Source organism: Phacochoerus africanus, chromosome 6, assembly GCF_016906955.1.
Source record: "Phacochoerus africanus isolate WHEZ1 chromosome 6, ROS_Pafr_v1, whole genome shotgun sequence".
Taxonomy (NCBI): Eukaryota; Metazoa; Chordata; class Mammalia; order Artiodactyla; family Suidae; genus Phacochoerus; species Phacochoerus africanus.
In genome coordinates this window covers 103916919-103934453 of record NC_062549.1, presented here as the reverse complement: position 1 = coordinate 103934453, position 17535 = coordinate 103916919, and the positions used below count along the sequence as shown (strand labels likewise).

Here is a 17535-nt window from a genome sequence, read left to right as displayed (position 1 = left end):
AGAGGCAAGAATATACAATGGAGAAAAGATGGTCTCTTCAGTAAGTGGTTCTGGGAAAACTGGACAGCTAGCTACATGTAAAAGAACAAAATTCGAACACTCTCTAACACCATACATAAAAAATAAACTCAAAATGGATTAAAGACCTATCTGTAAGACAGATACCTATAAAACCTTTCCTAGAGGAAAACATAGGCAGAACACTCTTTGACATAAATTATAGCAATATCTTTTTGAGTCTGTCTCCTGGAGTAATGGAAATAAACAAATGGGGCCTAATTAAACTTAAAAGCTTTTGCACACCAAAGGACCATAAACAAGATGAGCAGACAAACTACAGGATGGGAGAAAATATTTATAAACAGTGCAACTGACAAGGGATTAATTTCAAAGTATATAAGCAGCTCATACAGCTCAAAACAAACAAACAAAAAACAAAATCTAAACAACCCAGGGAGTTCCCGTCATGGCTCAGTGGTTAAGGAACCTGACTAGTATCCATGACAACGCAGGTTTGATCCCTGGCCTTGCTCAGTGGGTTAAGGATCCAGCATTGTGGTGGAGGTCACACACAGCTCAGATCCTGCATTGCTGTGGCTGTGATATAGGCTGGCAGCTCCTACAGCTCTGATTAGACCCCTAGCCTGGGAACCTCCATGTGCCTTGGGTCTGGCCCTAAAACAAACAAACAAACAAAAAAAAAAAACCCCTAAACAACCCCAATCAAAAAATGGGCAGAAACTCTAAATAGACATTTCTCCAAAGAAGACATGCATATGGCCAATAGGTACATGTAAAAATGCTCACTATTGCTAATTATTAGAGAAATTTAAATCAAAATGCAATAAGGTATCACCTCACTCTGGTCAGAATGGCCATCATCAAAAAGTCTATGAATAATAAATACTGGAGAGGGTATGGAGGAAAAGGAACACTCCTACACTGTTGATAGGAATATAAATTGGTACAGCCACTATGGAGAATAGTTTGGAGGTTCCTTCCAAAAACCAAAAATAGAGTCACCGTATTATTCTGCAATTCCACCCCTAGGCATATATCCAGACAAAACTATAATTCAAAAAGATACATGCACCCCAATGTTCATTGCAGTGCTTTTCAAAATAGCCAAGACATGGAAACAACCAAATGTCCAATTGACAGATGAATGGATTAAGATGTGGTACACAATGGAATACTACTCAGCCATAAAAAAGAACAAAATAATGTCACTTGCAGCAACATGGATGCAACTAGATTTAATCATACTAAATGAAGTAGGTCAGAAAGACAAATACCATGTGATATCACTTATATGTGGAATTTAAAATATGGCACAAATGAACCTATCTATGAAATAGAAACAGAATCACAGACATGAAGAGCAGACTTGTGGTTGCCAAGGGGGAGAGGGACGGATTGGGATGGACTGGAAATTTGGGATTAATGGATGCAAACTCTTGTATTTAGAGTGGATAGACAATAAAGTCCTACTGCATAGCACAGAGAAGTATATCCGACCTCCTGGGATAAATCATGATAGAAAAGAATATAAAAAAAAGAATGTGTATGTGTGTATGTATGTGTGGGTCATATATATATATGGAAATCAGTGGTGTACAAGACTCATCTTTTCCAAAGCAGATTTTTAAAAGGTTTCCTTTATATGTACCTCCCATCCTAAAATGGTTATTATCTAAATTAGCTTTATGAAGCAATTCTGAATTGTCTTTAATTTTCTCATTTTGCTATGAAGATTTTTTTCCATGAGACATGAACAGGTTCTACAGCCAGCCTCCAGAAATGCTGGCTTTAGCATAAGCAGCACAGATAGACTCCACTCCCCACTGTGATGTGGTATTTTCAGCATGTCCCAGCAGTTTGGAGTATCTTGCCCTCAATATCAAGATGCTTTCAGGAATGTTTTCTGGAAATAGACTGTTTGGGTTTAAGTCTTGGCTTTGCCTTTAACCTGGAAAAATTTGGGGGTAAATTAATTCATCTCTGTGTTATTGCTATTGTCCTGTCTACAAAATATGAGTAATCACAGTATCTTCCATCCTAGGTGACTGTGAGGATTAAACGGGTTTATATGTGTAAAATATATGGAGCAGGATAGGAGCTGTATGACTGTCAGCTGTTACCATTGGCATTATTATTATTATTATTATTTTGCCTTTTCTAGGGACGCTCCTGCGGCATATGGCGGTTCCCAGGCTAGGGGTCGAATCAGAGCTGTAGCTGTCAGCCTACGCCACAGCCACAGCAACGTGGGATCCGAGCCAAGTCTGCAATCTACACCACAGCTCACGGCAACGCTGGATCCTTAACCCACTGAGCAAGGCCAGGGATCGAACCCGCAACCTCACGGTTCCTAGTCAGATTTGTTAACCACTGCACCACGACGGGAACTCCACCATTGGCATTGTTTAAGCCTGGGGTCTTATTAAGAAATTGAGCCAGCTTTTGGTCTTTAACAGCATTTGCTCAGACTAGTTACTATCTTGGAAGTTGTTTGCCTATTGTCTCTCTCTAGAGTAATGTAAGCTCCTTGAGAGTAGACAGTTTCATATTTTGTTTGTTGCAGTATTTCTGGCATTTAAGAGTGCCTGGAAAGTAATAGGAACTCCGTATGTATTTGTTGGGTGAATGAATGAAGAAATTCTTACGCTACTGAACTGGAAAAAAATAATATGTACTGTATGCTACCATTTAAAAAACCTAAATATAGAGAAAAAAAACTAGAAGGATGTAGTAAAGGTGGTTATGTCTGGGTTAGAGATGATAGAGACTTTTATTTTTTTTTTCTTTTTTGCTTTTCTGTATTTTCCGAATTCTTCGCACTAACCCCACATTATTTTTGTGAAACAAATAAGGAAACCACATTTAAAAAAAGAAAACTGGGAGTTCCCATCGTGGCTCATTGGTTAACGAATCTGATTAGGAACCATGGGGTTGTGGGTTCGATCCCTGGCCTCGCTCAGTGGGTTAAGGATCCGGCATTGCCATGAGCTGTGGTGTAGGTTGCAGATGTGGCTCGGATCTGGTGTTGCTGTGGCTCTGGTGTAGGCCGGTGGCAACAGCTCCAATTAGACCCCTAGCCTGGGAAGCCTCCATACACTGCAGGTGCGGCCCTAGAAAAGACAAAAAAAAAAAAAAAAAAGAAGAAGAAAAAGAGAAAGAAAAAGAAAAAAAGAAAACTGGTCTATTTTCTTTAGATTTGACCTAACTCCTTTAGATGGTGAGCGAACAGACATTTTTCAATTTGAAACTCCCACAAGCTGTTAACTTACAACAGTTTCCTGGGTCAGCGGTTTATACTTTCCATAGAACTCCCAAGGTACGAGCCAGGACCCAATGCACATGTGCTAGACATGATCCCTAACTCGTTTTTCTTCCTTTAAGTTAGCAGACAGGGGCTGCATAACTTGCTAGGCTGTTCACAAGCTGCCCCCGATGATGCCAAGATCAGCCTCAGTCCGGTGTGGGGGAGGCAGGTCAACAGCACCAGGAGCCCCGGATAATCTGAACACTTCCTTCAGTCAGACACATCCTGGGAAGGCGGCGAAAGCTACCACCTTGAGCCTCACTTATTTTCAATTTCATTCGCTTTAAGGGTAGAAAACTGGGAAGCTAGCAGGATTCTCTACACGTATGACACCGATTCTCTGGTAGGTCCCACACTTTCTGCCTCAGAAAATTACCATTTACATTCAGATAACCCATTTATTAGAATAAATGGAGTATGTTGGAGTCACTACTCGTGAAACTCTAATTACTTATTTGCTGACCTATAAAAGTCAAGCCTTTCATTGATCTAGCCCTTTGTCTGGGAGAAATGTCAACCTAGAATATGAGAAAATAGCCAGATTGATTTTTTTTTTGTAAGTTGCGGTCACATTTAAAAGCTTTTGAGGTGTTAGTTTCCTCCTACAGTTTAAGCACAGAAGTTTGGGAAGACCTCTTAAAGGGGTTAAAACCTTCTGGCATTCCAAAAGAGCCAAGATCTTGATAATTTTGTAAGATCAAGACATTTACTTCTTATACCAATGTTCCTCTCTGCCAACACTTGAGGGTTTTGCTTCTAAAGCCTTTCACAGAAAGGCATTTGGGGTTTTGTCACTGAGACTCTTGGCTTTTGACAAAGTACAGCTGCCAAGACCTTGGACGAAAAGGGATGCACCTCCTAAGATCCACCTTGCACCAGCCTAGCCACTTGGACTTCCCCAGTGGCTCTACACACTTAATCTTTTTATTTTTTCTTTTGTCTTTTTAGAGCCATACCTGCACCATATGGAGGTTCCCAGGCTAGGGGTCAAATGGGAGCTGTAGCTGCCAGCCTGTGCTACAGCCACAGCAACACGGGATCTGAGCCACGTCTGCAACCTACACCACAGCTCATGGCAACGCTGGATCCTTACCCCACTGATGGAGGCCAGGGATTGAACTTGCATCCTCATGGATAGTAGTCAGGTGCATTAGACATTGAGCCACGATGAGAACTCCCACACACTTAGTCTTAGTATTAAAAATAAAATTTTTTTCTAGACTAGGAAGGGATATAGACTTTGGAGGCAGATAGCTCTAGGCTCTATTTTCACTTCCTCTGCTTATATTGTATGAAACAGTTGTGACAGTGGATAAGCAGAGGAATTGATGACCCCTGGGAAAAGTAAGGAAGGGGCAACCGTGGCCCCAGGGGGTCCAGCCATTAACCAGTGGCTTGCTGACCTCATCATCTCTCCTTGCTCCTGTGAAAAGGGTTCTCAAAAGTGATCTGATTTCACCTGCTGGTTTTGCACATCTTAATCATTTCTCCCAAACATCCCCTTGGACTTTCTCATCACTCCAAGCTTTGATTCACTCAGCTGCGAAGCAGGAGGATAAAACCCACCTCCTTTGGTTATTAGACATCAAACCCAGCTCAAACTCATCTCTCCAGCTAGCACTCTGCCTTCCTCTTCCTTGTCCCATTTCCCCCCCACCCCACCTCATAGGTCTTGCCCTTTGCCTGGATGTTCTCCCCACTTCTCCAGGCATGGCTAACACCCACTCAGACTAGAAGCCACCTCTGAGGAAAGTCTTCTGGACCACCCACCTCAATCACCACCACCACTGGACTAGAAGTCAATTCCAAAGCATGCTCAATCAGGCCTGTGCTGGCACTTCACAGACAGTATTGTAACTGCGTTTATCCATCTGCCCTTCTAGTCTGTACTCTAAGTGATGGTAGGTCCTATACCTTGTACCCGACTGTAATCCTAGGATCTATGGTGCCAGATAGAAAGTAGATGATGAGAAAAAATTGTTCATCAATAATGTATGCAGAATTTATAGACGTGCGCTGACACGTGGGAGGAACCCAACGTTGCAGGCCATGATTCTGAGGTTGTGGGACTCTGAGGTGATCCCACAAGAACACCAACCCCAGCCCTGACCTAAGTTGTTGGCCAAGAGATCCATAATGCCAGGCAACATCCCTGATATAGACAGACTCTCTGGAAGCTGAACCCAAAGGGAAATGAACAATGGGACATATACGACCATTGCTTTTAACATGTCTATTAAAAAAGGAAGTCAAATTAGATGGGTCTTGGTTCTTTATAAAAAGGATCCTTGGAGTTCCTGTTGTGGTGCGGTGGTTAATCCAACTAGGAACCATGAGGTTGCGGGTTCGATCCCTTGCCTTGCTCAGTGGGTTAAGGATCTGGTGTTGCTGTGAGCTATGGTGTAGGTCACAGACGCGGCTCGGATCCCGCATTGCTGCGGCTCTGGTGTAGGCCGGCGGCTACAGCTCCGATTAGACCCCTAGCCTGGGAACCTCCATATGCCGTGGGAATGGCCCTAGGGAAAAAAAAAAAAAAAAAAAAGATCCTCCTCCAATGGGCAAGGCAGCTTCTCACTGCAAGATGTGGATGTGCAGGTAATGCAAGAGAGCTGCGTGTTGCCTTCACTGCCACTGTCATTATCATCTTGCGTACCTTATCTTTGATCCTCAAGGAAGTTCTGGGAGATCAATCTACTGCCCTTAAGAAAAATTAAGTCACTGGCATAGGATCACACCCAATAAATTTGGACAGGGAAGTCAAATCAGGCCCTTCTAGTTCCAAATTCCATCCTTTTCCCATGTACCGAATTGCCAAAGAGAAATAGTGACGTGTACGCTCCTGCATTCCCCACTGCTCTCAGAGCCCTCGGCAGATGTTATGAAGATTATTCAACTTTTATGCATGGAAGACAAATGAGATATGAGGATCTGAAAGATTGTGGGACCTGCTCAAAGCTTATCTGTGTTTGCTCTTTCAGTGCACCTAAGCTAAAGGCTTTGTTTCCATTCACATCGTGAGAGATCAGCCTTGCTCCTTCTTTTCCTGGGAATTTCCTGTGTGTAGCAACGCCCCTGAGAGGTGGAGAATTTCTTCTGTAGGCAGAAGAAACTGCCAGGGTCCCATTTAATGTCCTTTAGAGCCCACCATGTTACAATGAATGACTTTAGATGAACTCTGTGCTCTCACAGGAAGGCACGCCCCACCTTCCACTTCCCTGGAGGATGAGATAATTCCTACCCAACACCTAACACCTGCTAGATGACCAGAGCGACCGAGGGATATCAAAATGCCTAGTCACTCCACAGAAGGTCGAGTCCCCTGACGTCCGCTAGGGGTAGCATGTGAGTGACCAACCACGTGTTAAAGGCGCCTTCTTGTGAAGAATTCTAGACAGTGGGACATGGGGGGTGGCGGAGTCGGGAGTAGAAGCACCCAGGATTTTGCCCTGTCCAAGCCACTATCTCACTGCCTGCTACATAAATCTACCTCCGCCCCCCAACAGGCTCTGTGCCTGGTGTAGGACAGTTCCTTATAGATCCTGTATGAGGCGCTCTGCTCCCCTGGGCACTGCAGCCAGGGCGGCCTTCTCCCTGCATCCAGATTAGCTTAGCTCACCTCGCAGTTGTAAGCAAATTGGATAAACAATGAACTGGGTGGATAATAACATACTGAAGAGATGAACTAATTAATAATGATTGAGAGAGCAGTCAAAACAATACCCATGTTTATTTAGCATCTGTCATTTGAGGAATATGGGGCCGCCATCACTGGCACTTCAGGGATCCTCCCTACATGCTTATGAGGGAGAGAAAGCGGAGCTCGACCAAGGAAGAACCACTATAGAAGGGGAAGGGCTGAAGAAGCTGGTGACTCTGGGTATCAAAGATGGGCAGGCGGCCCTGGGAAGGAAAATACTCACCTGCCCTTTCTCGTCTCAGCCTCTTCTCAGCCCTCCATGCTGCCCTGGGCTCCTACAGCCCTACATTCCTGTAGGGTTTTTTTATTCACAGCTTCCTTTGCAATAACTCCTGGCCATAGTTTCCCCAAGGGTGCCCCCTGAGGTATACTAATAAGCATTGTATTTAAAAGGATTTCACTGAATCCATCACAATCAGATTTAACTATAGGACTTTTCAAAAGCTGTTAATATGCCACCATGCACAGTAAATGTCCCAGAGGAGGGTTAGGTTGAACCATTTGAAATAACTGTTTTGTAGGCTAAAAGGAACTGAACATGGGTGATTTCATGGAGTCCAACATTACTCAGCACCTTCCAATCTTGCTTGACTACAGAACTCTTCGTCAGAAAATTCTGCAGTATCAGTGTCCTCAAAACCCACTTTGGAAAACACTGTCTTAAGTACTTAAATACAAAGATTAGTAGGTGCTTGAATGGGGCATGTTGCTCAGACTCCAAGATGCTCAAATGCAAAAGGATAACGGATTAAGCAGAAGGGGAGGCAGGCAGATGGAGGAATCCCACCAGACCCTGGGGTTCAGTCTCCAGGAAGGGTGGCCCAATGTGACATTTCCCAACCCAGCAAAGTACAGAAATGCACATTACTGTAGAGAGTTATAACTACTGCTGTATTAAGGTGCAAGGATTTTTTTTTTAAGCTGGAAAAGTACTTTATATTATATGGTTTTCACACAAAGGCTCAATGGAAGAAGCAGACTATGAAAGGGCATAGTCTATTACTAACTCTGTAAAAATGATTTAGAGTTGGGCTTAAAGGGCAAAAACCAAAAAAAAAAAAAAAAATTCCGTCATTTACAATAAAGAACTACGGATGACTTTTTGTACCCGCTCTTCAAAATTTCCTTAAATGTTACACTGTTTCACAGTAAAACAAATAAAAACCACACACACACACACACACACACACGTTACTCCTGAGAACTGAAGTCTGGCACTTTCAATCAGCCTCTACAAGGATCAAATCATGAGCCACTGCAGCTGCCGACCCCACAGCATCCCCTGAGCAAAAGCTCAGGATGAAAATCAGGAGTGAAGCACTCTGTGCTCTGGGCAGACTGGAAGAAGAGGTCTTCAGATAGATATTTTTAGGAGACGATTTTATGTGCTCAATTCTTGCATCTCCTCGTGTCTAGAAAAACACTCGAATCCTTCATAGTGATGTCTGCTTTTTGGGACTGGTAGGGAGCTTCTGGAGATCAGCAACCAACTTTTGTAAAATACGTGTATGGCTGCAAACACCTCTCCCTCACTTTTATCGTATCCTGATAGCCCCCCTTTTCCTCTCCGGGCGGTGTTTCAGAGCTATCTGTAGCATATCTGTAGTTCAGGATAAAACAAGGAATGTCAGCATCATCTGTGAGTGCGTCACCTCCAAGGGTGAGAGCTGCTGAGTCCTGCAGGCTGTGAAAACTCAGGACACTGGCCTTGCGAGTGGAGGTGCATATCAAAGGAATGATTTCAGAGAGCCCAGGCCTCTCTGGTTCCTTCTACCCGCCCTTTGTTGCAAAAACTCCTACACATCCTAGCTCCCCGCCTTGCCTGCTCAGAGCAGTTTCTCAGGGCTACCTGAGATGCTGTCTCCCAGGCTTAAGTCCTAATTTTGCCCCAGATAAAACCTAACTCTCTATTTTCAGGTTGTCCATTTTTTTAAGTCGACACTCCTTAGGCTTTGAGTCTTTACCAGAACGTCCCCTGAGAAAGGGCTAATGCAACCTTCTTTCCAGATGGGAAGGTTGTATTAAGGAGAAGATGACCTTCCAGCCAGAACTTCAGTCACTGAAGTCCCTCTGGCTCCCTCACTGAGCTGAGGGAGCCTAAGACCTTTACCTTAAGGGCCCCTCTGCCTCCACTTTCAGATGAGGGGCCAGCGCACCCACATAGATCCCAAATTCTAAATTGTTTTTGACGTTTTCAACGCGATCCTATAACAGCACTCTTTATAAATGATGATTAGCTTTCTAAGCAAGACCCCAAAATGCTATTGAATCCCAGTGTTTCAGAAATAGGGCACATGTATAACGGGAAAGGAAAATAGCAGAAAATGTTCCCACCCTAAGCATACAATTACAGCCACAGCATGGAGTGCAGAGGCTCATGTGGGCTCTCATTTATAAAGCTGTGTCCATGGGAAAATGTCTTCCTAGCCTTGCTTAGGCTGCTGCCCCAACAGCTCCTCAGCAGCCTGTTGGTAGATGGTGAGGCTGTAGCTGGAATCCCTCTGTCCAGCCTTCAGGCAGAGCCAGGCCTGCAGGACACACTCCCGGAGCAGCAGCTTCAGGGAGGCAGGATAACTGAGGAGCCCCCACATTCCCTCTCCAGGGCTTTGCAGGGACCCCTCTATGTAAGGGCCATTCTGGAATCCTGCTTCCTCTCCCCATCCCACTCCCAAATCGGCCCCTTTCCTCAGCTCTGGGTGAGCAGCAATATGCAAGCCTGTCCCCAGCATCCCCTGCGTGCTGTCCTGGAGGGGCCAGTACAAGGAAGTGCCAGGAGGCTGAGCCCCTCTACAGGGATGTGTCCCCAGCAAAGGTGGGACAGTAGGCGCTTGACACGTGGTTGGCTTTTGCTGAATTGCTCTGACCCTATATTACAATCTCTAGACAAAGACCCCCTGGTCTAAGGCCATCAGAATGACACCGTGGCTTTCCCACTGACTGGCTCTTTCTCAGCTGCAAAGAGAAATCACCAAGACTTGCATTGGCTTCAAAAAAGGAAAGACAGAAGGAAAGGGACAGGAAGCTGTTTCCCTGGACTGGCCAGTCAGTTTCTCTTTTTTTAGGGCCATACCCACAGCATATGGAAGTTCCCAGGCTAGGGGTGAAATCAGACCTGCAGCTGCTGGCCTATGCCACAGCCACAGCCACGTCAGACCTAAGCCGCATCTGCAAACTACACTGCAGCTCTGCAGCAACACCAAATCCTTAACCCACTGAGCAAGGCCAGGGATTGAACCCTCATCCTCACGGATACAAGTCCAGTTGGGTTTGCAACCTGCTGAGCCACAACAGGAACTCCCCAGACGGGCTTCCTGACTGGAGTAATTCCTTGTCCCCATTTACCTGCCCTGGGGCTTCCCACCAGGATGTGTCTGGAAACCTTACCCCAGGCTTTCAAGGCTTCCTTCCATCTGGGTCTCCAAGAAGCTCCCTCCTACAGGGCACCTGCTGGTCACAACTCACCTCTGACACCTGGTAGGACTTTATGCCAACCCTGAAGCTTACACCAGCCACTCTAAAGGACAGCTGTCCCTAAACTTATACTCTGTTCCAGGGCCCTGGGGCTTTTTAGCACAGGGTGCAGTCAATCATCAAATATAGGAAATGAATGAAATGCCATTACCGTAGGTGGGTTCCCTGCCAGCAGAGCCTGGCGGTTTTGAGTTGTGTGGGGCAGCAGAGGAGGGCACAACCAGCTGTAGAGAAGTGGAGGCCAGGCCAACCCCCAGAGACATGACCAATGTCATGGTGGGTGGGGTGGGGGTGGGATTCAGGTAAGTGTAGGGTCATAGAAACCAGACAAGAGAGTGTTTCAAGGAGGACGTTTGTGGAGTTCCCGTCATGGCGCAGTGGTTAATGAATCCGACTAGGAACCATGAGGTTGTGGGTTCAATCCCTGGCCTTGCTCAGTGGGTTAAGGATTCAGCGTTGCCGTGAGCTGTGGTGTAGGTTGCAGATGTGGCTCGGATCCCATGTTGCTGTGGCCCTGGCATAGGCTGGTGGCTACAACTCCAATTAGACCCCTAGCCTGGGAACCTCCATGTGCCGCAGGAGCGGCCCTAGAAAAGGCAGGAAAAAAAAAAAAAGTGTTTGTGTTCAACGCTGTTGTAAAGACAAGATCAGAGAAGCTGACATGAGATTTGGCAACATGGAGACACTAGAGACATTGACAGCAGGGCTATCTTGGGACAGTGGGGTCAAAACCCAGCTGCAGGGAGTTGAGGGGAGAGAAATAATAATAGAAGGTCTACAGCAAGTGTCTGCTAAGTACCTTTATATGCATCAACTTACGTATTTCTCACAATCTTGGGATGGAGATTCTAACATCAGGCCCATTTCACAGCCTAGGAACCCAGGCACAGAGAGAAAAAAGAACCTAAATAACCTACCCAAGGCTACCCGGCTGGAAAGTGGCAGAGCTGGGGTTGCACCCAGGCCACCCAGGCCCATCTGCACCAGAAGCCACCCCCTCACACTCGCTCCACACCACCAGCAAATCTTAAGGTCACTAATTCCGGGCAGCTATCAGCAAGTTTGCTAAGAAGGGAAGGGGCAGGGGTGGGAGCTGAAGAGGTCAAGGGGCAGACTCTCAGGGCTTTCAAGCTGGAAAACATTGACAGGTGGATGGCGTGCTGATGGGGGCACTGGAGGCGCAGAGGATCGGTGAGGAGGCTGGCTGGGGCAGGTGAGGGGAGACGGATCCAGAGGGGCTGCCCTGTGCTAGGAGCTGGGCTCGGCCTCCAGCACCAGGAGGAGAAGAAGAGGAAAAAAAAAGCAGAGCCGAGTGTGGTGGGTAAACGTGGAAAAGATGAAGGAGCCAGAAATCTGCTGGCTCCTGGCTTTGCAGTGAACGATAAAGCTCACTCCCACTCTTCTGAGACCGGGGAGGGAGGCTGGGCGGAGGAGGCTAAAAGAGAGAAGAGAGGTGTGAAATAGGCTTTTGGGGGGTGCAGAGAGAGAACGCACGATGAAGGGCCAAGTCAGGAAGCTAAAAGAGACACTTCAACACCCGACACCTTGTGGAGGCTCTATTTCTCAAATCTTTCATGCGTTTTAGTTTATGACATTTTTCCTTCTAAATCTGCAGGGAAAGAGAGAGGGGAAGCGGCCTGCCTGTCCTCCGTTACTGCTGCACTGGGCGTGGTAGGAATACATGTGGAAGCGGCATGATAGGCAATCTGACCCACGCCAGACAGAGGGTTTGGGACTGTGAAGGGTTAACATTAAGAGAAATGGAACCTGGGTTTCTTACCTGCAGAAACTTCGTGGGTGTTTTTTTCCTCCTTTTGATTTAGTCAAGGCACGCCAGCCCCTCTTTCCCTTTCTTAAGGAGAAACGTGAGATGATAAAGGTGAAATTTCTCTCTAGCGGGCTTAACAACTCCTGCTTTCTCTGAGGAATCCTGGAGTGCCCGAGCAGCTCACGTCTGCCTCACTTGTAGGGCTAGTTAAAGCAGATGGTTGGCTGTGCCCCCAATCCTAGTTTGCGGTTGGGTGGGTCTGGGGCGGGGAGTGAAAATCTACATTTCTAGGAGGCGCAGGTGCTGCAGGAAAACAGCACTTCCCCGAATTTCACAGAACAACTAGAGAGGAAGGTACCCAAGTCCACTGAAATCCCAGAAGAATTCAGGCAGGTGCCTTAAGCCCAGCTGCTACTTTTGGACTTTCATTCCTCTCCCTCCCTTGAGTCACTTTGTAATTCTGTAAAAGTAATGGGAGGAGATAAGAGTATTTAACACGTATGTGCTGACAATGTGCCAGGCGAGGCGCTGAACTCTTTTCACGTGTTAACTCATTTGGCCTTCACAACCACTCTGAGGTTGGTACTACTATTAAGTCCAATTTGCTGAGGAGGTGGAGACACAGAGAGGTTAAGTAACTTACTTGGGATCACCCAGCGAGGAGAGCTGGAATCTGAACACAGGTCAGACTAACCTCAGCATCATTACTTCCGCTTCTTCATATGTTGAAGATAAACAGGGAGGAAACTTAGGTCTCTAAGATTTACCCTTAATGTTTGGGTAAATTGTGATCAGCTGGATTCTAACACTTTTTAGCTAGAGTCACCTGGCAGTAGAGAATCATTAAAAGAGCATTGTCCTAGCCACTTTTTTTCTTTTTAGGGCTTCAGCCAGGGCATTTGGAAGTCCCCAGGCTAGGGGTCAATTCAGACCTGCAGCTGCCGGCCTACGCCACAGCTCACGGCAATGCCAGATCCTTAACCCACTGAGCAAGGCCAGGGATCAAACCCACATCCTCACAGACTCTATGTCGGGTTCTTAACCTGCTGAGCCACAACAGGAACTCTCTACCCATTTTTAAACTGCATGGCCCTTAGCAAGTTGCACGATTTATTTTTGTTATCCTATGGATAAAATGAGGGCATGTACTGGTTCCCTGGTGGCACAGCAGGCTAAGAATCCAGGCCTGTCACTGCTGTGACCTGGATCAAAAAGAAAAAAAAAAAAAAAAATGAGGGGATATACTGACTTTGTGAATTTTCAAGCTCTGAAAGGATGTAACTTTCACTGAGTTTCAGTCTCTCCCTACTCCTGCCCTCACGCACCTAGCTCAGCTACCTGACCCAAGGTTGATAATCCGCAGGCTCCAGGCTGTTCTGTGGACAGCACCCTCCTCGGCTGGCTAAGAACTCTTCTGCCCTGGCAGTCTCTCTGGTCCCTGTGGAGTTTTTCCAGTGATGAGCTGTGTTCTGCTTTCAGAGGGCAGGAGACAAGGCAGAGCTGATGAGAAAGATGATTTTCTCGTAAAAGTCAGTATCGAATTCTAGGTAGGAACTTGTTGGTTCCTACCCTTTCCTGATGGGGGCAGACTGAGAAAGTCATCTTGCCTCAACATTCGCATCTATGAAATGGAGATAATCAGCAGTGTGGTGTGGTTTAGCTAATTAGCCATTACCTAGCCTTTGGTCATAGCTCTGGAGCTCCAACAGCCCACTGAGGGTTGTGGCTCTTGACCTCACTGGCACATTGGAAAATTCAATGCTGTTCCTGCACACACAAGGCCTCCCAGACTCCCTTCACCACCTAACGCTGGATACTGGCAGAGCCAGATACTTACTCTAAACCTTAGTCATCCTCAGGTTTGCAGAAGGACTGTCTCAGATTCACAGACAACAAAAGGTGGAGTAGACTTGATTTCTTTCAAACCAAGAGGCTGAAAAACTATCTGAATATTCTCCAGAGTGCTGTTAGAGTGAACTGTCATTAAAAGACGCCAGTGGCGAATAAACCTGACCAAGGAGGTAAAAGATTTATATGCTGAGAACTATAAAACATTCATCAAGGAAATTAAAGAGGATGAAAAGAAATGGAAAGACATTCCATGCTCCTGGGTTGGAAAAATTAATATTGTAAAAATGGCCATATACCCAAAGCAATCTACAGATTCAATGCAATCCCTATCAAATTACCCATTTTTCACAGAACTAGAACAAACAATCCAAAAATTTATATGGAACCACAAAAGACCTAGACTTGCCAAAGCAATCCTGAGAAAGAAAAACCAAGCAGGAAGCATAACTCTCCCAGACTTTGGGCAATATTACAGAGCCACAGCAATCAAGACAGTGTGGTATTGGTACCAAAACAGACATACAGAGCAATGGAACAGAATAGAGAACCCAGAAATAAACCAAGACACCTATGGTCAATTAATCTTTGACAAAGGAGGCAAGAATATAAAATGGGAAAAAGACAGTCTTTTCAGTAAGTATTGCTGGGAAACCTGGACAGCTGCATGTAAATCAATGAAACTGGAACACATCCCCACACCATGCACAGAAATAAACTCAAAATGGCTTAAAGACTTAAATGTAAGACAAGACACCGTCAGACTCCTAGAAAAGAACATAGGCAAAACATTCTCTGATATCAACCTTACAAATGTTTTCTCAGGTCAGTCTCCAAAGCAACAGAAATAAAAGCAAAAATAAACCAGTGGGACCTAATCAAACTGACAAGCTTTTGCACAGCAAAGGAAACCATAAAAAAAAACCAAAACCAAAAAGACAACTTACAGAATGGGAGAAAATAGTTTCAAGTGATGCAACCGACAAGGGCTTAATCTCTAAAATATACAAGCAACTTACACAACTCAACAGCAAAAAAGCCAACAACCCAATTGAAATATGGGCAAAAGACCTGAATAGACATTTCTCCAAAGAAGATATGCAGATAGCCAACAGGCACATGAAAAAAATGCTCAACATCCCTGATTATTAGAGAAATGCAAATCAAAACTACTATGAGGTACCACCTGTCAGAGTGGCCATCGTCAATAAGTCCACAAATAACAAAGGCTGGAGGGGGTGTGGAGGAAAGGGAACGCCCCTACACTGTTGGTGGTAATATAAATTAGTACAACCACTGTGGAAAACAGCATGGAGATACCCTAGAAAACTATACATAGAACTACCATATGATCCAGCAATCCTACTCTTGGGCATATATCTGGACAAAACTTTCCTCGAAAAAGACACAGGCACCCGAATATTCATTGCACTACTCACAATAGCCACGGAAACAACCTAAATGTCCATTGACAGATGATTGGATTAAGATGTGGTGTATATACACAATGGAATACAACTCAGACATAAAAACGAACAAAATAATGCCATTTAACAGCAACATGGATGGAACTAGAGACCCTCATACTAAGTAAAATAAGTCAGAAAGAGAAAAAATACCACATGATTTCACTTATATCTGGAATCTAATATCTGGTGCAAGTGAACTTTTCCACATAAAAGAAAATCATGGACATGGAGAACAGACTTGTGGTTGCCAAGTGGTGGGGGGGGGGGGAGTGGGAGGGACTGGGAATTTGGGGTTAATACAAACTATCGCCTTTATAATGGATAAGCAATGGGATCCTGCTGTATAGCACTGGGAACTATGTCTGGTCACTTGTGATGGAGTGTGATAATGTCAGAAAAGAGAATATATACATGTATGTGTGACTGGGTCACCTCGCTGTGCGGTTGAAAATTGATAGAACGCTGTAAACCAGCCATAATGGAAAAAATAAAAATCATAGAAAAAAGACCCCAGTGGCAATTTATCCAAAGTATACCTTCACTGGAATATTTCAGTCATGTGTCAGGTACTGTAGCGGGATCTGCTCTAGCAGCAGCTCTTAGGTTGTTCCAAGCACATAATTATCACATGCCATTCACACAACTCTAGGGGTTAGGTTCTATAATAAGCCCAATTCATAGGTAGGTAAATTTTAGAAGCGCACAGGGTTCAACATGACACAAGGATTTGAACCCAGGCAGTCTGATTCCAGAGCCTAGAAGTGTCGTCATGGAGCTACACTGCCTGCCTCCAACAACCAGCAAGACAAAGGCCAGGCCCTTGAGGAACCAACCCCCCCTGAGGGAAAGAGACGAGCCAGGAACAGGTATTCCTCAGCGTGGTCCACCAGGAACATAACAGGAGCAATTAACTGAAACTAGAAAGATCCAGGAAGACCTCAACAGCGGAATGTTGAAAGAAATGAGTGGCACAGCAGCAGGTGGAGATGGGGCTAGAGCACGGAGCTCAGGAGATAACCCACCCCTGCCACGGGGAGGAACACGGGTGCCCCCTCTTTCAGTCTTTCTCTCAATATGCGCTTCATCTCGGTTTCCAGCTCCCCATCCTGTTCCTGAGGATGGCCTCTGAAGGCCCTGAAGTCTCAGGTTTTAGAGGCTCGGGGAGTTTGAAAGCTGGGTCCATCTGCTCATATCTCAGTGGTTTCAATTGTCAGCATGGACTGAGCTCTGAACCTCCCCCAGGCCAGGCCTTTGGTAAGATTTTCTCACAAGGCAGACTTCTGCGATGTTGCCGAGTACCATTTCACCTGACCATCAAAGTCTGGTATGTCTGAGGCAGCCACTGGCTTGAAAACTTGGGTGCAATGGGAAACCGAGATTCTGGAGCAAAGTTTCCTGAGTCTGTCTTGTTCCAGCCTCCCTCCTTCTCTGTTTTATCCCCCTTCCTCGGGTAGAAAGAATTCTGCTGTTCTCTACACAGTAGCTTCCCTGCTTTGACGTGTCTTCATTGATCCCATTGTGGCTGGTGATTTCCCCAATCTTAAATGCTCTGACAGGCTCTATTCAGATAGAAGAGCCAGAATGGGACAGATGAAGAATCCAGGGAGAAGGAAGGGAGGGGGGGAGAGCAGTGTAATAATCTGAAATCCATGCCAGCTGGGCTTCATTTCTGCTTTTAGCTTGCAGAAATGCTCTGCCTTCTGGAAGGAGAGCTACCAGCCGCTCCAGTTCTTTGGTGTTCTCTGCTAACAGTGCATGCTCAATGCACCCGTGTGCCTAGACTCAAAGGATCCTTGCCTCTTCCTGGCCTCATCTGGGGTCAGGAACTACTTGGTAGCATGGCCTCCTCACTTTCTGGGCAAAGGCGTGTGAGTTCTGCTGAAATGCTGCACAGGCCATATTCTTGCCTGGATTGGATTCCCCCATCAGCACCAGGCCCGGTGGCCCTGCATGCTCT

At 45.7% G+C, this 17535-nt stretch overlaps 1 protein-coding gene across 3 annotated transcripts in view; it reads right to left on the bottom strand.

Annotated features, from left to right (window-relative positions):
* The window catches only part of VTCN1 (V-set domain containing T cell activation inhibitor 1), a 177531-nt gene that overhangs the window by 68564 nt on the left and 91432 nt on the right, over positions 1 to 17535 (bottom strand). The window lies entirely within an intron of this gene.